The following is a 23678-nucleotide window of genomic DNA, read 5'->3' as shown; positions in this document are numbered from 1 at the left end:
TAAATATTCAGATGCCCTGATTTTATGATCAACCAATTTTTTTTTTTCCAATTACATATTTCTCCAAGAATTTATATTGGCTTTGTGAAACTAGAAACTTCTCAGATATGTAAATCAATCTTAGTGTTACTGTGCACTATTCTTCAAATTAAATTACAGTACAGATATCAGATTCTAGCAGTTCTTTTGCTGCAATGAGATAATTTCTGGAGGCAAGACACCTGGCCAGGATAGAGTGGTGATTAATTTTATGTGTTTAGGGTGCAATCATCACTCAGAAAAAGGCTTAGGGTTTGGATGATGGATGACGGGTAAAGTGCAGGCTGATAGGACATGGCCCATGAATCTGTTCTACATCATCAGTTCCTTTGATCACTGGCAGAAGTTCAGAGATACTTCTTTGCATCTGCCCAAAATAAACAAGGCTACCATACACCTCTTCCAAGATCATTTTTAAATACAGGCTTATTTGTGGGAGAGAAAACACCTTTATTTTTTTTCAGCAATGGCTGAGGGAAATACAAACAAACACTTTGTCTTGCATTTACATGCACTTTTACAGGCAAAAATATGTTGAGTGTGTGTGCCTCCATGTCCCTACACATATATATTTATATTTTAATGAAAGATGATAGCATAAAAGCAATTTTTTTTCCTTGCAAACTGATACCTATGTTGACAACATAGAGGGGATTCAGCATAGCTGCTGAAAAACTGTGTTACAGAGCCTGCCATGAGAAGAAAGCTCTGAGTTATAGCAATGCTATGCAGCATTTCTTCTTCATTAGTAATGGTGGTGTAACTACACATTGTTGGGAACCTTTCTCACTAGTGATAGCAAAATAAACTGTGTAACCAAAATAATTTTGATTAAAAAATTCAGAAGAGCTAAAGGGAGAAAAGATAGAGAGGATTTGTGCCAACCTGCCAAAAAAAATTTTTTTTGTATCTTAATTAACAAAATATAATTTGATAATTGGAAGCAAATGCTTCTTTATCATATGATTACAACTTTTCTTTACCCAATGCTGTCCCCTGCAGGGTGTAAGAAATCAGATCACAGAAGTACTCAGAGGCTAAAATTTTTTTTTTTTTTTAAATCCAGGAGTAAGAGAGGAATAGATGAATTAACATCATGTTCTCTATCAGAATTCATTATCAAGCCAGCATGGTTTATGAAAAATCCTTGCAGAAGCTTGACTGGGTGCTGTGATGGGCATTCCTTGAATATATTCTCTTATATCTCATGGCATATGTACAGCACTTCTTTCCACAGGTGTTATGAATTCCTAGTGCTCATGTTGATATTCTGTCTGGCAATAAGATGTTAAGGATTTCTTTTATATGTCCCATCAGCTGCACTTGGACAAGAAAATCAAACAGCACACATAAATTATAAACTACCTGTCAATGGACTTTCTTACCATTTATAGAATGAGAAGTAAAGGGTATCCAAGACTGCTCTGTATATGTAGAAAATACTAAGCTACTACTCTGCTTAAAAGACGGGTGACCCTCATTAAAGAATTACACTCTTCTCATAAAGGAAATTTTTAAAAGTAAAGGGAAGCATAAAGGTGGAGAGCTGATTAGCTTTCATTAATAAGATCACCTTTGTACCAGACAAAAAAACCCCATGGACTTAAAAAACAACCTCTGGGAGCATTTGTTATCACACAGAAATCATACTCACATGATTGCTGTCTCCTTACTCAGCTGGAAAAGTGCTTTATCTGACTAAGTGCAAATACTGAAATGTTCATTAGCTCTCTTGAAACACCTTGACTTGTCTTTATTGAGTTGCATTTCATCCATAGCCTTTGCACCTGGGGGCACACAATAAATTTTTCTTCACAAAAGGTTTCTCAAGAGTGGTATGACTGTTCCTTTTCTCCCCAGAGTCTGAACGCATTGCATCATCTTCTATCATATTTACAAGCCTGAGGCCCAGGATGAAGAATTGTTTAGTATCTCCAAACCAAAGCTTGCCACGTAGCAGATCAAATTGTTGTTGCTCTGCCACTGAGCTGACTCAGTGCTTGCTTGTTTGATTTAAGGCACAGTTCCACTCTGAAAAGTTATTGTAAAAATGGTATTTTCTTCTGCAGCAGAGCTCGTTCTTACGTATGTGAAGAATTATATGTGCTGACTCAAGTGACAAAGCACAAATATTTACTGCTTCTTGTGTTGCCAGCTCTGCAGAGCAAAGAGAGAGGAGAGAAAGCAGGTTAGGGTCCATGTAATGTGTATTCATTTATACTCCCAGGATTCTGTGTGTTTAGTCTTTGCAAATTCAGGGAGAACAACTGCATCCCAGAGCTGTTTACAGGAGTTTAATTTGGCCTCTACTCCTGGTGAGTAGCCATGGAAAGGAAGCATTTTGGTCTCAGATAGTGAGGAATGTGGAAACACTACAGACAAAAAAAACCATTTGAAACAGAGTAGGTCAAGACTTTATACGCTTACATACCATATTTTACATATAGTGACCTGAAGAGGTTGTGGCTGCAGTAGATTACTTTGTGGCATTCTGGGTTTGTAAACTTTTCTCTTGGATTAACATCATCTATTACTATTCAGATGTAGTGGGAAAATATTTCTGCTCTTGTCATTATTTACCACTTCTTTTAGAATAAAGCAGAGTGGCAATTTCTTTGTGTTATCCAGCTAGCTATCATAGTTTTGGAACTAATTTTTGCCTTGATGCTGTGGTCTGTTGGCACACAGAACTGCCCTTCAGTGACTCTGGTCTGTCCCCACTGAGCCATTCTAAGGGGTGGTTGGAGGGCTTCCTCCTTTGGCTGTCTTACACAGCCAGTGTGTGAAGCTATGGAGGGAGTTCATAGGGAATTACTGAGTTCATAAGGCTGAGTGTTGGTTTTAGCATATTCACAGTGTCTGGCTTTATTGCTTTAGCTTGTCTAATCCAGGGAGAGAAGTTGTCTCTGTTTCAAAGTGACACTGAAGCTTGCATGAGAATGACTCGGATTTGTGTTCATCAAAAAAGGAAGTCGTTAGAGCAACCAAAGGAGCAAGAAGATTTTCTTGACTATTTCAGCTACTTAAAAGAAAATTTTTAGCCATTGTCTTAAATTCCTAGGGGCTATTGGATGTTCAGATTGCCAGGAATGTCTGCTGGTTACTTTTGTGGTCCTTTGCAGTGAAATTGTCACCTTTTCAGAGAAGTTTGTGGGGCTATATTTTAAGTCCAGTAGAACAGAAATCAGTGGAAATATGGCAGCTTGCTTGATTAGTCCAATGCCTTGCTCTAATTCTTTGAAGCAGTAAAAGGTTAACTAGAATTTATGGTTACTGAATTCTCAAAGATTGTCTTAACCAAAAGACAGTGGCAATCAACAAGCCATGCTGTGTTATTTGAAATAAATACTGGTCCCTCTGCTGAAATGTCATAGCTCTGGGGAGAAGAGCAGCTTCTCTTGGTAGCTTTGGAATTTTCTGCCCAAGTAGTCCAAAAAGTTTACTTGTATTGGCCTCAGGTTATATCTGTTCTTCCCCTGGGAACTAAAACTGGGTTCTTCTTTAAGAGAGTACATCTTAACTAATGGTGACGTTGACAGCATTTACAACCTTTGGTATATTGTATTAAATTCTAAAGTAAATATCTATAAATTAAAGCAAAGCCTTATTGTTACAGAGAGAAAAAATAAATAAGAGATAATTATGTTAATCTTATATGTAAGTAAAGGGCAACTTACCTCCTAGGTCCCAGCACTTAGAAGCTGACTGAATCTATGCAGTATAAGACTTAGAAAAAGTCCTTGGGAAGGGGTGGGGAAAGTGTCCTTGACTTGTCTTAGAATAGAAACTGAAAGTTTTAAGGCTTCTCTCTAATATGAGGCTAAACTACAAAATATCAGTTATTCTTTGAACTTGTCTTTTAAATAACACTTTAGGTATTGTCGCCTGAGCAACAAATATTTTATTGATTTGTGTGTGTGGATGGATTGTGCTTAAATATATTCAGTTAATATTGTTTAGTAAATTTTTTTCTGAAAATACAGCTATTATTGTAAGCTCTTGAGTCTGGTTCAGCTCAATCAGTAGTTTATCAAAATCTTGTTATGCATTTCCATGAGAAGGAAGAATACTGTGTGACTGCCAGCACTCACCATTTTGTTCTGCTGTGTAGCAATTGAAGTCACATCTGTAAGCTGTATTTGCTCCTGAAATGTATGAACTCGTAAGTCAAGAAGGAAACTCAAGTGCAAATTCACTTCCTGGTGGTTAATAGCAGCTATGTCCAAAGACCATGAGGAGAATCCCTAATTCCACTAGTTTTACCTTCTTCTGGAAACCCTTTTGTTGTGAGCAGGCCTGGCTCAAGGGGATAATAGGAACTCGAATATGAGTGTATTTGAGAAATGCACATATACACTACAGACACATAAGCTTGGCAATCTTTAGGAGCTGTCTGATAACTTTCTACAAAGCAGCTTGACCCCCTACTGTTATTTTTTTATATTTGTATTTACTTTATCACACAGAAAACCGATCATGTTACTGTGTCATACCAGTTATTTTATAAAAGTAGACAGAAGCATGTAGCAGCTCAGAAGAGCTTAGAGTCCCCTGAAAAGACACCAGCACTTTTCTTCCCTTGAGGTCTGAAGTTATAGGGGCGACAGAAATGCTTTTTTCTTTGTTTTTAAAAGAACAAAGATTTTGTTCTTTTAAATCTGGGTAATGGAATAATATAAGGTAATAAGAGTAAAATATTGTGAGAAAGATCTAGTATCTAAATATGTCCTTGAAAAATATCATCATAATTTTATAATATCACCTACATTAAAAGTTCAACATTATGTTACACAAGAGACTTGACTTGAGAGCATATATCCATTTAAATTATTGCAAACTTACTCAGCCAGTGCAATACAAAATTATCTTCCATGTTGCTGTTGGGGATCATTCTGCTGCATTTATTTGGATGTCAAAGTGACAGGCCATTAACCTAGGGCTAAGCTAATTATTTAAGGAACTTTTCTTGTTTTGTACAATGAAGAAGTATTCTTGAAAATACAACACAAACATAGATATCTGTGTCAGATGGTAATGGTCCATTTCTTTTAAATATGAAAACGTAATTTTAGCATTCAAACAGTCAAGACAGAGGTAATTTAAAATAAAACAAGAACAACCGTCATCAAATGGTTGTGTTTCTGGACTTAGATTGATGCTTAACACATTGATCTTCTTCAATAGAAGCTTTCCATATTCCATCTGTTAGAATCTTTGACCTTTTCTTAACACCATTAAAAGATAAAATGTTAATCTACTGAAAAAAGATGCATGACCTTTTAAAAGTGAACTGTACCACTTTACAGTCTGCCATCATTAAAGAACTTTATGCTCAGGAGGCACGCATTATGTGTATCATAGCAATATAATTGTTTAGAATAATGTAATTGTTCAACCAAGAAGATATATACCACACATAACATAAATTAGAACTAGAACTAGAACTATGTGAATGTTGAAAGCCCAATCAAAACAGCATGTCAGATCGAGTCTTACTTTCAATTTTAATCAGCCTCAAGCTCAAATTTATTTTTTATTAATATGCCACAATGCATGCCTAGAAGACACCTTTTTAACAAAGAAGAAGAAAGGTACTTTGGGACAAATGAAACCATATCACTGGCAAAGGAAGATGCTTATCTTCCTTTGTTTTAAATCATCTTTTCTTATTTTTTCAGTATAAGGAAATAACTGGAGCCCAAATATTTTATATTTCAATAGAAAGGCAAATCATGAAAATGGACTTAACTTGTTTTTAATAAATCTGAATTATCTTAAACTTCTTAAAAGTAGTGGCCACAATTCAGAACAGCGCTGAAACTTGGTTTAAATCCAGTTCAGTATCTGATAGTAATTAGTTTTGAATATGGGGTAATTTGATTCCAAATTAAGAATTAACAGAATGAAAAAAAACTGAATACATGATATAGGCTTAGATAACCTAATCTTATCTTCTGGTATGATGCAAGTTTTAGATGAAGCCCATCAAATTGTTTTGAGGACACAGCTATATAGTAGTGTGTCTACTCAATAACTGCTTAACAGAAGATATTTCAAGGTTCAGGTGGCTTCTACATTTGAATATGATGTTCTGCTGGTGCCTTTTATTATATAGGTAAAAAAGCCTCTCTACAGATGAAAACGCACATTCTTCTATTGTAACCTAAATTTTGTTCAAGTCCATAACTTGTTCCATTTTCCACAGTAAAACCAGTGAGCTTAGACTGGATAATTTTGGGTAGGAATATCCTCTATGCATGTTTTTCCAGTGGAATTTACTCCTTAAGGTAAGCAGCTGCATGCAAAATAGACATGCAAGTGTTTTAATATAACATAAATGTAGGTCCCGATATTAATATTATTTTATTGTATTAACTTATTATGTTTAGCAATGTCACTGCAGTGGGGACTCTTAGACAACCCTGGTGCAATGGGTGCCTTTAAATTAGTAATTTAGGGCACAGAAGTGATTTTTTTCCTTTGTGATTTTGTCTTGTACCTATACCTGAAGGCAGGTGGTGTGTGCCCAAAGCTGTTTCCTACCTCATGAAGCTGAAGCTGAAGTCATTTGCTGAATTGTCATCTTGAGTGGTAATGAGGACACACCGCCTTACAGGATTTAGCTCTCCACACATGTATTGCATGCCTAGGAATGGAAACTGGCTTGAACTTCATTGTTAGAAATTTGATCATCGGCATAATAATGCAGGAAGTAAAGGAGAAATCACAGGCTTTGCTAAGAGGTTTTAGGAAGTTGAGAGACATTCACTTCCAGTGAAAACTTTATATTCTGTTTTCTGATCAGTTGCTTCACTAGCCCTGCCCTTTTATGTATTGTTCCTATTAAATAAGAAGCACCCCATTTTGTACAGGCCAAGCATTTCGTCTTTGAAGTTAGTAGTCACTTTTATTCTCAAGCTTTTCCATTGTTTAGACCTGCTTCCCAGTCCCAGCCCCAGTTTATCACACCGCAAATTTCCTCTCTCGCATATTCTTCCCTCTAGGTCATTGATAGTGAAAGCAAGCAATATGTTTCCTGGTGTTCAACCATGTGGCACTTCACTAGTCACATAGCACACTAGATAAGGAGATGACAGTCTGTGCTGCTCTGAATAGCATATGTGCATGCCATCTGAAAGCCAGGAGCCCGAGGACATGGATACAGCCAACAGAGGGAGTCAATGGCAGCAAAGCACTGGCCATTCATCCCCTGCTATGGAGAGAAGGAAAATGGACAGCTTTGCATTTATGGTTAAAGGGAAGGTTTCAGCCTGTTTCTCGTTAGTCCCTAGGCATCGTTTGGAGGCCATGTGCTCCTCTTCTTTCAAACTGGAGATTGCCTAGTAACACAGGTTTGGTCCCAGCTCAGCAGGAGGTGGTGCCCCACTAGAATGTCAGCTGTTTTGATAAAAGTTTGGCCCTTTAAACAATTTTTGTGTGTACATGGAAGATCTGATCTGTAGCCTTTTTTACTATTAAGTACAACTACTAACTAACATAAAAAAGCTATAATTGTTATCTAGTTGGAATTACAAAATAGAGCCTAGTTTGTGGGGAGCACTTGCTTGCTCCATCTTTTACAGTACAGTAGTAATGTTTAAAATCTCTTCTGCCTACTCATTACTTGGTATAACATACCTAAACATAGCTACAACAACATAGCTAAAATTATATAGATCCTCATCAACCAAAGTGGCATTCCCTTCAGACTAAAAAAGTCCTAGATCTCAGCATTGGTGAATATAATAAAGAGTCTTTTCTCTTTGACAGAAGCAAGCTGTCACAGTAATAGTGAAATGAGACACAGAAGAAAAAAAAATTCAAAATATTCTTAGACACATTCAGGCAGCATGTAAATAGAATAATAAATCTGGCAAGAAAGATCTGTTTATTTTTCTCACAAAAGGGCTAAGAAGTTGTTTAGGTGATTTTTTTTTTCATTTTAAAGCATGAATTTCTTTTTCTTCCACCTGAAGTCTTCACAGTATTCCACAGAGCAGCTGTCCACAGCAAGAAACTCATCATTCACTCTCTGATCAGCACATACAGTAAGTGACATGAAACTCTGCTTAATTCTCTTGTGTCTTCATGAAATAATTTCTTCACCAACTAAAGAAATCTGCTGTTTACCATAATCTCAATTTAACACCTTCTCTCACTGTTCAAAAGTAACTGTCTGCATTTGAATGGGGTTTGCAAAGCAGAAGTAACTGCCAGGGAAAACTAAACAAGTCTTGTCTCTTCCTTGAAGGTTGAAAAAGGCTTTAGTTTTTTTATCACAGTGACAGGTTACATGGTAAATAAAGTTTGAGATCTTTGCTTTGGCCATTTAATACAAGAATTGGTTCGAAGTGAACAAAGCTGAAGGGTGCAAAACTTGAGCTAAGCCCAAGTTCCACATTAAGTCGGTTGTTGGGAGGCAAGTGGCGCATGGCCACAGTAACCCAGGGCTGCGGGTGCTGCTCCTCCCTTACAGGAACCCCTTCCAAGTAAAGAGCTTTCACTTAACCAGCGCTGGGGGAAAGAGGCCTTGGGAAACATTCCACTCCTTAGGAGCGAATTTGTTTGGTTTGTGTAACGTAGAAAGCAGCCGGGAGGATCTCAGCCCCACCAAAGTGGGAAGGGTCCCACCTGGCCTTGCATTACCATGCACAGCACAGGATCCCTTAAAACATATTTCCCCATTCTCATTGGAATCAGATACAGTATCTTTTAATCAGCAATCAAAACAAGGGCCCTGTTAGTATTGAAAGATTAGCTAGATTTCTGCAGATTTGTTCTGAAGTTAATGAAATTGCATCCAAATGAGACATGAGATATGAAATGTTCTTCAGGAGTTCAAAGCCTGTGACTGCAGCTGCACTCCCCAGCAGCCTTACCTGGGAACCTGTTCTTGAGGAAAACCCCTCCTGCAACTCTCTTCCCCTGACTCATAAGGCTACGGTTTGAGGAAATTCGCATATGAAAATTTAGAAATACAGTGCACAATGGTTTCATGTCACAGCTGGATTGAACTAAGAAAAAGCATTGTGTTGGAGGGTAGGAACCTCTTTTTGTCTTTTGTGTTTATATCACTGTGTTGATTTACTGCAGGTAAAAAAGAATGGTAATGTAAAATCCTTGTGTAATTTTTCTGAAACAGGATGAGTTTTCACATGATGTGAGTAGCATTGTACTGCTAACTGCAAAATGCTTAGAGGAAACTAAACTAAGTTGAAGGAATTAATATTCCATCAAAGAGTCGGCACTTGCCTCAATAAGATATTTTTAGCATTTTTGGATTTTGATATATGTGTCTTTTTTTCCCAAGAGAACAGGAAAACTACTTCTCACCACTTCTTTCATGTTAGGTTGTTTATGGCAGGCCATTGCATTAGGTCATGTAGCATTGGATCCACTGGAAAATGAACAATGTTTTGAATCATCCATATGTTTCATTGGCTGCTTCTCTTTGGTCAGGTGAACGTCATTTTCCCACCAGTACCCAGATATGTACCAGGGTTAAAAGCTTTCACATAAGCCAGGTATGTACCTAATCAGAATACTCTTGCCTGGGCAGAGCTTTCAATGCTAGAAATAATGTTTTTAAAGCATATTGACATATGCATTAAATGAAAAACACACACAGTATTTAAGTGCTCTATTTCCCTAGAAAAAGAAGAGAATAAGTCTTAATTTTCCTTTAGGGTAAAACTTTAATAGAATTGCTGCTAGTTCATAGTCTTCCAGTTATTGTTGAAACCCCATAAGATACTTAAGTCTTTGAGTGTTTATACCAAGAAAAGAAAAATATTAATTCATTCTCAAGCTCAGATTTGGAGCTAATAAAGTTATTCTGATTTCTATTACGTTTCTTGCCCCCAGCATTACCTTCTTGCTATTATTTAGCTGAACAGTTTTAGTGTCTTGGGTGTCTTGTACCTTATGGAAGTTGGGAAAGAAAATCAAAGGTCACAAGGAACAGGGAAAAAGGTAATTACTTAATTACAACAAAGAAAACAGAATAAAAAGAAAGGGAACAGTGGATACAAACAGAAGTTATCAAAGTGGTTCTCTGCCAATGTTTCAGTGTTGTCATTTGGGTGTGTCTACGTGGTGGAGTGATTTTCCTCAGTGACCTGCTTGTTTTGTTGGTTTTACAGTTTTTGGCGAGATGATCTCTGAATTTTTCTCAGATTCTCCCCCTTCCCTCCAAGATGGACACAATTTATCATGTTGTCGTTATCCATCCCCCGCGATTCAAGGACTTCTGTGTTTTCTTAGCAAGACAGCCAACTTCTCACATGATATGTACTTGGAATTAAATCTCATTTCCCCTCTCTCATGGCTACCAGGCATTGTATTTCACAGTGGGATCTTCAGCAGTTCAAATTTCAGTTCCAGAGTGCACAGTACATATAAGTTGCAATATCCCAGGGCCTGAGTGGAATCCCACTCTGTCAGGATTATTTTACTGCATCATGCAATGTGCAAGGACATGCCAAGCTGGGCAGAAGAGAGGAAAGCCTGCAGCCATTTTAGCAGCTTCTGTCTTGTCCCCGATTGAATTGGAAAATAATGTGAAGTTTGTGATAAAATTATGTGTGACACTTCTAATTTGCAATGTGGTCAAATATGGGTATATAGTATGGGTGAATAAATAGAAAATTGATTGCACCTTTAACTCTGCTAATCTTGGGATGCTATCAAGTTTGGCAGATATGTGTTTTCATCTACAGTTGTTATCTGCTGCAAAACATCTGGATTTTAGAGAGTCAGACTTTCAGACAAACTGAGCGTGCAACAGATACTAAAAACTCTTTGTGGTTACTCAGTTTGAAAACAAAAGTGTATTGACCTTCTGAAACAGTTTGCAAATCTGTCCTTAAAACAAAATGGGGTTTTTTGATGGCTAAAATGAGGGGCACATAAGTATCAGTGCTTCTATCTGTTTGTTCTTGTGTTTAAGAATTCAGTGAAAGGTACTATTTTTTGCAGTGCCTTTGCTTATTATATGACTAGGCTTTAGATAATTGTGGTAATGTTTGGGGTCCATATTTGATTTCTAAGTTTTGAATATGAGGTAATGCACATCCATAGTTTTTAAGAAGAGCCAGAGTGACAGCAGAGGGGTTGATGTCCTTTGTGGAGCAGGTACAGCATCTTGCCTTTTTACCTTGTCAATGCACTTCAGCCTCAACACACTCCCAGCATGGAGAATCACAGTTTGTTGATCACATCCTCCTGTCCTTAAAATCTGAGCTGGGCTGGGCAGGGCAGTCTGGATTCCCACTAGTTCTAGCTGGTGTTTAAGTGGTCAAACCTGCAAAATAAGCAAAGTAACTCATTGATGTAGACAAAATTTTCTCTTGGGCACTTGCAAGGTCCTAGGAATCTCCTGCTAACAAACCACCCTCATTTTTCAGCTCCATTGAAAAACGCAGTGAAATCAGGCTTTAATCAGGGGAATGAAACATTATGATGCATATTTCTAGGTCTGAAATGAAAATCTATTTTTTGAAGAAGAAAATTAAATGCTATTTCAATTTTCTTGTGGTGACCCTTTAGGACTGTACTGAGCTTCCGTCACCTACCAGCATGCCCGCCAGGCAGTCTGTACAAATATTATTATTACTTAAATAGAGTCTGAATCATTACCTTGTGTTTTCACTTTGTAGTGAAGTGATTTAAATATAGTTTTCTTATGTTGGGATCCTTTGACAAATGCATAAATAGTTAGCGCATTGTTAGCAACAGTGAAAAGGAAATGGATGCCTGGCAGGAGGAAGGGCAAATAATTTTCTCATGCTTGCTGTGCTCTTTCTGTAGTGTAAATCAACTCTTCTCCTCTGAAAGTAAAAACTTATTCCAAGATGTCAACAAAAGTAAAGCAATTAGGAAAGGAAATGTAATTCCTCTCTGCTGCTCCTCCTGCACACACATTAGTAAATGAAAGCTATTTAAAGATACAACCTGGCATAGACTAATTGGAGATGAGTCATTTGGGACCTGATCCTGGAAATGCTTGCTCAAATGAGTAGCCCTTTGATTGTTCGCTGGGTCAGTGTGGAGTGCTGTGCATGCTGCAGGATCAGGGAGGAGAAGGGTCAGTCCTGCAGGGTCCTGAGCTCCCCTGAACCCAAGGGCTCCCGAGCTGGCCCCGGTGAGAAGCTGCTTGTGCCTGGAGTTAACTGTTTTATTGGATCACAGCCAGTTTGGTCAGTGTCTCCCAGGACTAAACCCTGAATGCTTAACTTAAAATAGAATAGGAATATTACGAGGCTACTTTGATTAATTAATCTCATTTGGAATGAAAGAAACAATTAGAAAACTGAAACACACCATAAAACTTTCCACATCCACTTCTGCTACTGGTTCATGTCTGTCATAAAATTAACTACTGTAATATGCTTTTTCCACAATTTAGTTCTCAAATACTTTGCTGCAAAGGAAGCTGTAAAGCTCAAAGGCGTATTTTTTCTTAGTGTTAGCAATTAATATGCCACTAGTCTTTGCATAAATAAATTGTCTATTTTAAAGCAACTCAAATGGGCTATTTCATTTTATATGACTGTTAATTAAGATGTTGATTAGCCCTGCTATTGAAGCATTGAAACCCTTTCTAAAAGAAATGGCCACTGTTTCAATTTTATTTTAATTAGTTGGACTTTGAGGTTATTTACTACAGTGTCAGCTATCAAAGTAAAGCTATTTAATTTGATGTTCAGTCCAAGGCAGGTAGCACACAGAATACCACATTTGCCTGTAACCACTGCCATTAAAAGCAGTATGATTTAAGGTCATTTAAGAGTCATCAACCTCACAGATGGTAAAATGTGAAGTATCTAAAAGGGAAAATAACAATTGTTGTCTTGTCAAATAAAATCCGAACATTGTATTTTTCGTGAACACCCACTAGCTTCCAGCAATTTTATACAGAATGTGTTTCCCTTTGGGCGGAGAGTGTTAGGTCTTCCCTTTTATGTATCCTTCCATTGAGACATGCTAACCCCCTCGGGAGGTGAAACCCACCCAGATATTTGTGATTTTAAAACTTCATTTGCGTCACTTGCAACAGAGATGGATCATTATTCTGGGATAAAATCACATCCTGCACAGTGAAAATAACAGGCAACATTTGACCTGAAAAGGGAAAGAGGAAAAAAAAAAACCTAACAACTTTAAAGTGTTAAAAGAAACAGATAGTGTTAAAGCTGCTTCAGGAAACAAATTCTCCCTGTAATGCAGTGTAATTACGATCTTTTCTAAGCTAAGTATAGTACCCTAGAGATTACTATAAGTAACTTATAATAGAATTTTTATTAGTGGTAGTAATTTTTTATGATAATTAGTGTAATCTGCAGCCAATAAAATCAGAAGATATATAGTTATCTCTTTTACACCAGAAAACTAATCTTCAGACAGCTGAAACATTAGGAAAAATATATTATTTTATGATTGTTATACACCTTTATGTTCTGATTATTTGGTATTTTTTTAATAGCCCTTTCCATTTAATGGTGAAAAATGTGAGGCGTGCTCAAGAGCCAGTATAAAGCAGCTTTGGGGTAAGCATCTGGCATTTCATTTCCTTGGCTCTCTGATCTGAAACCTCATCCTTTGTGGAAGTTGGTGAGTTTTAAGTATTTCTTCTAGACGATGGGTGACCCTTGCACAAGCCCTGTCCTCACAGTGAGATTTTGTCTTTTCTTATTGTTGGGATGGAGAGCTCTGGCTGTGGCACATGGTCTATGTATCTTTGGGACTCTCTTGTGCTGCTCCACAAAAAGAACATTTTGACTGAATGGATCAGCTACTACTGCTAAGCCAGTGAGTTTGCTGGAAATACAAAGAGAACAGTTCCAAATAAACCCAGGGAAGGACTAACTGCATTTCTCTGTTAGTGTTCTGAGTCATGCTTTCAGTTTTTAGTTTGCTTCTCTGTCAGAACCCTCCAGGCTGCATGGATGAGATGGAACTCTCACACAGGCTGTCAAAGCTGATGTGCCTAGAATTTCTTAGGTTTGGACTTCACTCACGGCTGTTTGAATAGGCATAAAGGCTATGAGGAGAGACTGCTGTCTTCCACTCAGGGAATGGCATAAATTCTCCTGGACCTTTTGGAAATTATTCCGGCAGAAGGAGGTCAGAGGACTTGTGTTCCCCTAGGCTTTTTAGACTTGGTTTGTCCTAAATTAAGAAAGAGAAGGGGAAAAGAAAAGGAGGAAAAGAAAAGGGGGGAAAGAAAAGGGGGAAAAGTTATGGTCTCAGTCCTTGGAGGTGCTGAGATTAGTATTCCCAGCAACTGTACAGACATTCATACTCCATGTTCGTAATCTATGGTTTGATGAGCAGTGGCTCAATGTTGACATACTGTCTCCAGCATGTGATTAAGTGTCTGTTGAGATGCATGAAGTAGTGCAAGCTCCACAGAAGTTTGTCCACATTCTGCAAATATGGGAGGACATCATGGCTTGCAATTACCTGTGATCCATATTTTGAGAGTTCTCCAGTGATCATAACAAATGCAGCATGTATTAAGCCAGCTTATATTTAAGTGGCAGAACCTAAAGAGGTTCACAGACCTCTTCAGACAGTCTGTGAACACAAACATGTTCATCTAAAGACAAAGACATTGGTTAGGTCCCTAATAAAGATGTTCTAATGATGTTTCCTGCATGTGTTGTCAGTACATTTTACATGGAAATATGATAACTGGCTGCTAAACAAGCAGTTGTTTCCTTCATGTCCAGGAAAATCTCGCTTTGTGATGAAAATGGCCAGTCTTTCTTGCCTTGCCTCTGTTTTCCCCCACTGGTCTTTGGCAAGGGTAGCATTGTACAGACCTTCATCCTTCAGGTGGATTTCAGTCCTGCTCAGGCAGGAAGCACACAGGCTGTGAAAACGGCACCCTGGCAGTGGAGCTCCTGATAAAGTGGATAAAGCATCAAGTTTCCATGCTGATTCTGCTGGATTCCTGTGTGCCAGCACTTAGAGACTGTTGACCGTGAGGTTTCTCTGACACTCTTGTGAACCCTCACAGGGACAGATGGATTTGCTCTTGAATGGCTCCATTCTTTTCTCTTTGTGAATAGAGCGGGCAATGGTTAATTTGCCCTGACTGCTGTCATGCACCACAGGCTTCTGCTTTGTCACCCCTCCTGCTGACCATGGCCTCAAGGGCAGGAGGTCTCATATTCTGAAACGTGTGTACTTACTGTATGTGTCCAGCTTGTCTTTTGGGAGGAGGAGTGCCGCAGATGGTGCTCTTCCCCTTGCTGTGCTTCAGCCTGAGACTTAAATAAGAGGTTTCCAGCAAGCTGCCTTGGTAGAAGCAACTGATGAGAGTTAGAGAAAGGAAATTCCCATTCCTCCTACACTGAGGAATCTTACCAAAAGCCATGTTAGCAAGAGTGGTCACCCATGGGTTCTGCAATGTTTTGAATTCACATAGGAGACATTATAAAATTATTCATGGGTCCTTTAAGTTGAATTACTGAAATGCATTGTACCTCGGGCTGAAGAATATCTGGAAACTTGGATGACAAAGCAGTTTCTTTCTCATGTGGTCTCTTCAGAGTCTGCTTGCTTGCAGCCTACTCTCAAAGTTCTCAAATTGTGCAACAGCTGCCTAAATATTTCCAGGTACAAGTAAAAATGAATTTTTCGGCCATCAGCCCAAATAACACAGCCTTCCTTCTTCGTTCTTCATCCCTTTTCTGCAGATTGGGTCAACTAGTGTTCTTCATTTGTTATTATTTACTTAAAGGTCTCTCTTCTTTTACTGCCCTCAAAAATCACTGCGGCCTCTTCCTCCATCTTGCTGACCTTTGAGTTGCATAGCAGAACTGTTTTCCAGAACTAGTTTCTAAGGGTTGATAGGTCTGAAGCATTTTAGGCTAAAAGGGTTATATTTTCAGTTTTATAGTCTATGAATACCTTGTTAGCAGACACTGGATTGTGTGGTAATTTGTCAAGAGGTTAGAACAGATGCATAGCACCTTCCCAGAAAAATAAAGCCTAATTTGTAATTTCCACCACAGACAGATCAATGTGTATAATTTAAGTGACTGAAATTTTATAGTTGGTGTGCAAGGAAAATACCTTTTATTTAGAATAGCAGCAGAAAATTGATAGTGTAGTTTGTGCTGTGAAAATTAGTCACTATATTCAATTGGGCATTAAAACCTACAGCCTTTTGAACAGCACCCACAAGTTGTGCCCTAAAAAATATAAGCAGTACTTTTTTAAAAATCCAAACATTCAGATCTTTGAAGACACTCCTTTCTGTAACTGGTATTAAACTTCAGGGGTTGTTTTCCTTGCTTTTCAAGGAATTTGGCATGTGCCACAACATCACATCTGGTAAAGGTTGAACTGAAAAATTACTTGTAAATTCAAATCTTAATTTTTCCAGTTAAAATGTGTATCCTGTGGCACATGGTGTTCATCCATTCTACCACCAGGTAGGTAACAAATCTTGCTGCTTGCCTCTCAAGAGGAATATCAGAAGAATTCATTGTGCTATGTACACCACTACCTAGAAACCATAACACAAGTGATAAATACCAGAAAGCTGGCAGAGGGGGGAGGCTCGTCAAAGAAAATTTATACTAAAAATATGCAAGATTAGTGACATCATTGTCAAAAATGTTCAATCTCTATCCCCCGTGGAAATGCATGGTAAGCAGACCCTGAGGAGCAGAAAAAATCAGGAGCCTAAAGCAGTTTGTGGCCTCAGCCAAGAAATCCAGGTCACATCTGAATCCAGTGGACTTTAGGTTGGATTCTAATCACCAGAAAAATGGTTTAATTCAATGTGTCATCTCCAGGGAAGGGTGAGAAGACATCTGAGATGGAAACAGAGACAAATGACTCTTCCCTTGAGGTAACATCAGATACAGGAGAAGCTCCCCGGTGCTGCACTGGAGTCCAACAGGTAATACCAGTTTCCTTGGCTCACTAGTAAACACCTGAAAGGTAATGCAGTTTTGATGACTATAATTTCAGCACTGAAAACAACCAATAGAAAGCACTATAAATTACCTGGTCTCATCATTAAATTTGCTTTAACCCAACTGTATTTTGATTTTAAAGAGTTAAATGCAGTCAGAACCTCCTAGATGTTTTCTGAAACAGAAAATTCAGTGAGGGAAGTGTTTTCTTCTTCACATGACTGTCAATGTTTTTATTTGCTAGTTAGAGAAATGTTCAAAAAATATATTTCTGCAAAATTAAATAATTTCAGTTTGGGTTTTGCCCCTTCTCTTTCCCCTGTTCCGATTCTGCACTCTTGGAACAGGCAGAAGACAAAACATTATTTTTCTTCATAATATTTATTTTTTGTTCAGCATTTTTTCCGTCTTCCCTGCAATCCTCAAAACATTAATGGAACATTTTTGCAGTGGGGCTTTATCCAGATTAAAAAGTCAAAGATTCAAAAATAAGGCTTTTATTACTATTTCTGATGTTAGAAACTGAGCTAATTTGTCAAATAGGATGCAGTACAAGGTTATGGTTTTGAGACAATGGAGAAACTATCAATAGAATAATGGATGGCAAACAAGAAGTCTTGCATGTGTGCTTTTCTCTGCGAGGTTTCCAGGTTTCACAGACTGAGTGCAACACTGTGTTTCTGTCTTGTAGGAGGAAAGACTAGCTCGAGGCTACAGCGAAACTCCTTATGAGAAGAAAAAGGAAGGCTGCTCCCGTAATGGGTGTGAAATACTGACCTTCCAGAACAGCCATTTCAAGTAGCTTTTGGGTTTTGTTCAGCTGCGGCAAGGAAAGTGTAATTGTGCTGCCCAGTTGTGTTTGAACAAGTGAGCTGTGCACTTCACTGCAGGAATGTATGGAGTGTGTTGAAAGCCCAGATACGGAAGTGTGGCCAGGAATGTGATAGAGTGGATATAAAATGAGTGAAGACAAGTGTCCTCATGCTGGCTGCGGTGGTGACGTGCATTATCTCGACATGTTATCAGGAGATAGATGTTTGCATTCCCATGGGTCAGTGCAACTTGTCACAGTTTCAACTTCCAGCTTTTTCTTATGGAAATAACATCACGAGGCAAAGAACATGAAAAGTCCTCTGCTTGCTTGCACCTCCACATGTGATCTTACAATCCTGAATGTTCTCTAGAGGACTTAGGGTGCAGTGTGAAAGTATGACAATTGTTTTATCAATGGTCCTTTGCTTCTATTTATAGCAGCAAAGTTGATAAAAATGTTTTATTTCACTCCTCCTTTTCCTACTCATTAAATATCTTTGCTAGTGAGACATTTTCAAGGGAGAAGGAGATATATAGAGGGTTTTTTTTATCCTTACTTCCATTTAATTAAAAAAAAAAAAAAAAAGGGTTAGATGGAGTTCTGAGCAATAAGGCTTTGATGCACACGTTGAATGCTGTCTCTGTAGAAAGACACTGCTCTCCTGCAATGGTAAATTGCTCAAAACCTGGCACTCTCCACCCCAGCCCAGGTAGTTATTTTTGCAAGACCACTTAACAGGCTTTGTTATCATTCCAGTGTGAAACAAAAACAAAGCACAGAACTTCTCCACAAGTTTTGCAAAATGCAGTTAGGTAGTTGTCATTGTTTCTGATCTGCTAATCAAATATTAGGGTTAATTAAGGGATCCCTTTAGATCTGTTCCTCAGATCCACAACAGTCAACAGGAAAAGGAATTTGTGGCATAGAATCTTGATTACTGTACTTACAGCATGTTATATCTACTCCTGGGTGTGTGAATATACCATCTGATAAGGTGAAACACCCTGTATATACTGGTAATTAGTCATAATTCCATGTAATTATTACAGCAATCTCTGTGGTAGCTATCATGGGTCCCAGACATTTGTACTTTATGAAACCAAATTTGTAATTTTCAATGAATATATAGTTACCTCATTGAAATATGTTACATACATTTGCTTTATCCCAGCCTTTTTGAGCTCTGTTGTACCTGTTTGTAATGAATTTCCAAAGTAATGAATTTCCAAAGTTACATATCTGTCCTAGTAAATTCTTTACTTTGCATCTTTTAAAATTTTTGGCAAGGTGTCAAATGTTCTGGTGTTTCTATCTTAGGGTTTTTTGGTTGTTTTTTTTTTCTTTAACAGTACCCTTCCCTGTGTTAGTCTGTAACTACAGTGCTCAGAGAGGGGGGCAAACAGCATTGCCTCCAGTCGAGTGTGCTCTGGGCAGCTTTGCTGTAAGGTTTCCCACACACCTGTGCTAAAGTTTAAACAGTCAGCACCCATCCTGATTTCTTCAGTCTCGAGTATCTTCTAAAATGAGAGGGAATTGTTTCTGGTGCCAATCTAATCTGCAGGATTACTTTGTCGTTCAAATGAAGGGAGAATGTGATACACTTATTTTCACTTACATCTAAAATCAAATATGAACTCCAATCTGAAAATTAAACTGAGGTGCCTGAGGGCAAGGGTTTTTTGGTGGGGTTTCCTGTTTTTTGAGAAAGTCTGGTTTAAAGGAAGAAAAAAAGTAAGAAAATGAACAGACTTGATTAAAATTTTTTTAAAAGCAGTAAACTCCAGAATGGGGCAAGCAGCACAGGAATGCAGTCAAAGTTAATTTCGTGGTTTTTTTGAATCTCTTAAAGTTTCAGGCTTAGAATTATCCACCTGTAGCCCAACAGTTTCACTATAAGAAGCAGCTGCCATTTATTTGTGTGTACTGATAGCATCATCTCTTCATGCACTGGCAACTGGGACTTGCTTGAATTTCTTTTGATATATTTAGCCTGAAGAGTCTTAGATTAAATAAACATAAACAATCCAAATGGCTTCAAACTAATTCTCATATAAAACAAGATTTGAAAAATATGCATTGAAAGGTAATGCAAGCATTTTGCTCATGCATTTTTCGTTTTAAAAATGTAATGACTCTTTGCAGCCATAAAGGGCTCTACGGCAGTACTCTGTACACCAAATGTTTGGGTACTCCAGTACCATTGCAAAATGCAGGATTTATCCAGTGAAAGCAGTACAGATGTTTGACAGCCATGCCAATGAGCAAATGACTGATCCTTGAGAAAATGTTGATTTTTTTCAATTCCCTATATACTCCCAGATTGCTTTTCACACCTGAGTATTTATTGAGGTGCAACATAATTTTTTCCTGTGAAAAAATTAATATTTACCCACACTTCTTCTACTGTGATATTTGAAATAATACAACATCGTTACTTGCTGTGCTTAGAGCAGGAAATAACTATGACAACTCCAATACCATGGCTTGATTAATATTGGATTCTTAATAACAATCTCTACACATAGATTTTTGGTAGCAAGATGAGTCATTTGTGCAGACAGTTGATTCCGAGTGAGCCAATGACTCCATGGCAACTCGGAGAGCAGCATCTGCAGAGGAAGGAGCTGCAGTTGTGTCCTTGCTTGCACGTAGGGCCTTGATGCTTTGAAGATCTTTAGTGGGGCTCTCTGTGCTGTTTGTCTGGAGCACTGAGCTGTGCTCCAAGCCAGGCCTGACACAACCAGAGCCTCATACACAACTTCAAAATAACATGAGCAAACTACTTCTGAAAGGTAAAGTATGTACAGGTATGAATAGTCTGCAGAAGCTGGAAACAAGAGGCTGCTCTGCTCCAACACACCTGCTTTGGGTGGCAGGATCTCAAAGGTGACTGCTGGTAGTGAAATTGAGGCAAAGATGCTCTTGAAACCTCAGTGGGATTAGATGAGGATTGCAGATTTTGGCCCCTATTCAGTAAAAACTTGTTTCCCCCTCCACGCTGCAGGAGAGCAGAGGGAACTGTGACAGAGTTGCTTTACTGCAGAAAGAAGCAGCTAAGGGTAGTTCACATCACTTCCTTGTGCGTCAGATCAGTTTTGGACACACAGGGCCTCCCCAGTTCACCAAGATCTTAAAAAGGGCCACCAAAACCGTGCGTTTTGCATGGATATGAAGTATCCATATAATGTTTAGGTTTTGTTTTGTCTCCAAGTGGCACGCTCCAGCACTCTCAGCCCCAGTGCCCACTCCTGCCAGCATCCTGTGGCATGCTGTGCACTTAGGATGGTAAATTCAGGGGTAGAAAGAAGTTTATTGCAGCAGTCTTTTATTTCTTGGAACATAGAGACAAAAAGTCAGATCCAATCTTCAGCAGCTTATCTTTATGGTTTGCATTTTATTGAACCCTATTTTGCTAATTCCTCCTGATTCCACATTGGCCATTAGGCATAATGTGTTCTTTATTGGAGTACTATTTAATAGGATGCTAATTGATGGCTATCACAGCATAAGAATCAGGGGCCAGTCAGTATTTCAGATGCTGGAAGTCCTAAAGCAGTGGCCCATCACTAATGGCAGCGTGCTAGAATTATGAATGTTTATCATCCCTGCCCACCTTCAGTTCCTGCACCCCTCTTGCCTGGTTCAGTACAGGCGAGTTTATGAAGAGCTGTTGTTTGAGTGATGGTGGGTGGGGAAGGTGAATGGTACAAGGTTGTACAAGGCTTGTAGCCGCTTTGAAAGCCATTTCATGACAGGTGGTGCTATGGAGGCTCACTGAGTTTGCTTGTATTTGGCACTCTAAAGCTAGCCAGCACCAGGGTAACAACATGTTCAGCTATTTGTAAACCAAGCAGGGGCCTAAAAAACATTCCACTCACAAGGAAAAAATTGATTTAAAGAGGCTTGGAGTGGAGCTTGAGCATCAATGAACACTGAAGAGCCTTCTTAAACTGACACAATAAATTAGTTCAAAACAGATGACAGCCCAACAGATTACCCACCTCTTAACAAAGGAGGGGCATTCTGGTCCCCTTCACGAAAACATAGATAAAAATTTTGTTCTTCTACTCTAATGAGGCAAGCTCAGATATAAGTCAATAGAGCAATTCATTAACAAATCTAGTGAAATCCCCTGGGTTACCAGTGAGATGACAGTGAAAGTGGATGTGCTGTGAAAACTCTCCTTTGGTAGAGATGTCCATATGCTAAGGGTCAGAGAGCTGAGTGGTTTGCTCTGTTTACTATTCACCATACACATATGGCAGTTAAGGTCACTGTTATCAGACACTTTCTCTGTACACAAAACAAAATTTCCATATGGTCCATGAAAATGGATATGCTTTGCTCCCGTGCAGCTTCCCACGGCTCTCTCTTTGTGCGGCACCGGTTAGAAGTGTAAAAGAAGGGTGCGAGGGGTTACCTCGTCAGTCAATTGCGCTCCCTGCTTTGTGCATCAGTCCAATTTAGGGCAAATCTGCATCACTTTTTTCCCCCTGTCTTTCAGGCACAAATGCTCATGTCAGTCTATTAGAACGTGATAGAAGTACTGATCACTGCCTCTGCATCTAAATCCTTTTGAAACCAGGATGACCTGCTGAAGAGGATTTTGAGTGGAAGGCCCTTCACAAGACTCTTTCAAATCCACATAAATAAAGCCCTTTACTGGCTTAAAATGGCCCCTCAGATTTAGCACTACAGAGCCCCTAAAAAGCACAACACGATTGTCATGGATATTACATGATGGTAACAACAACAGGCCAAGAAGACAAGTCTCCATGCTGAACAAAACTAGGCCAGACTTTTTCATGATTTGGGATACAGATTGCTGACAGCCCTGTAAATAGGCTGTTTAACCCTTTGAAAGTGAATAAAGAGTGGGGAGACAAATGCTTTCTGATAGACTTTGTGTATGTAATGGGTAAAAAAGTGTACTGTAGCATCCTGGGATTTCTGGTGCAAGATTAATACTGAAATATCTGAGTGTAATTACTGCAGACCTTTTGCTCCTGCAAAACCAGCCAAGCTCAGTAACCGATTGCAGGTGAATATCTTGCACAAAGGAGCTGGAGGGAAGGCTTTTACATTTTCATGTTTGGGTTCAACATAATTCTGTGTCCCTCTCTTTACTATAATTTGGTGATTCTGAAAAAATAGGAATGATGGGCATGTGTAACCAGCTGATGACATCTCCTCTACCATAACAATGTAACAATCTGAAGGGCATCTCGTTTATCTGCTGTTCCTAGTTTATTAATACATTTTTAAGCTCTCTTTCTCCCTAGGAAAGCCACTTGATAAAAATCAAATTTTAGGAATCGGTGTATTACCCAAGTCCTAAGATGGCAAAACTGCTGACAAAACCATCTCCTAGAAATTAAGAATTATGTATATTGCCTTCAATTTTACAAAGCTGTTTGTGTAACTACTTGAATGACTCCCTTGTTACACACAATTTCTGAGGCTTGGCAGCTGCATGATTTTCATAAATCCAGGTACTACTGTTTCTAACCTCTGACCGTGTTTTAGCTGTGCAGGGCCTTTTTAATTCATTTAACTCATTTTAATTGTCTTTCAGGGGAAGAGCGCTTTCTTTGGCCAGCTTAACTGGCAGGGAAAGCTGCCTGCTTGAGTACTTGCTGCCATTCAAAGAGACCACTCATGAAAATGCATGCTTGTCCTCGTAACTCCTTCAGTAACTGTAATATTTCTCCCTTACTGTTTATGTCAGAGAGTCATTACTGGAAGCTGCTGACATTTTTGACATTCAGTAGCATCAGAGCACATTAGGTGGTCCTTAGATAATTTTTAGACAAAATTTACTTGTATCACATGCTCAGGCCATTACAAGCAACAGAAGTAAAACACTTCGGTGTGAAGATAAATCAGTCAGT

The 23678-nt window shown here is 38.7% G+C and overlaps 1 long non-coding RNA gene across 5 annotated transcripts in view; it reads right to left on the bottom strand.

The window, feature by feature from the left end:
* The window catches only part of LOC117001404, a 180645-nt gene that overhangs the window by 5460 nt on the left and 151507 nt on the right, over positions 1-23678 (bottom strand). For 3 of the 5 annotated variants that reach the window (XR_004419044.1, XR_004419043.1, XR_004419046.1), the window contains 2 exons: positions 11195-11341; positions 1-2196 (listed from right to left, as the gene is read on the bottom strand). The exon at positions 1-2196 is cut by the window's left edge and continues 903 nt beyond it. This is a non-coding gene — a long non-coding RNA (uncharacterized LOC117001404). Of the gene's footprint in view, positions 2197-11194; positions 11342-15236; positions 16992-23678 lie in introns of all 5 variants that reach the window. The other 2 variants (XR_004419047.1, XR_004419045.1) reach the window with 2 other exon arrangements.

The sequence above is a fragment of the Catharus ustulatus genome, chromosome 11, assembly GCF_009819885.2.
Source record: "Catharus ustulatus isolate bCatUst1 chromosome 11, bCatUst1.pri.v2, whole genome shotgun sequence".
NCBI classification, from domain to species: Eukaryota; Metazoa; Chordata; class Aves; order Passeriformes; family Turdidae; genus Catharus; species Catharus ustulatus.
The sequence above is the reverse complement of the archived record's forward strand: the minus strand, read 5'-3'. Positions and strand labels throughout refer to the sequence as shown.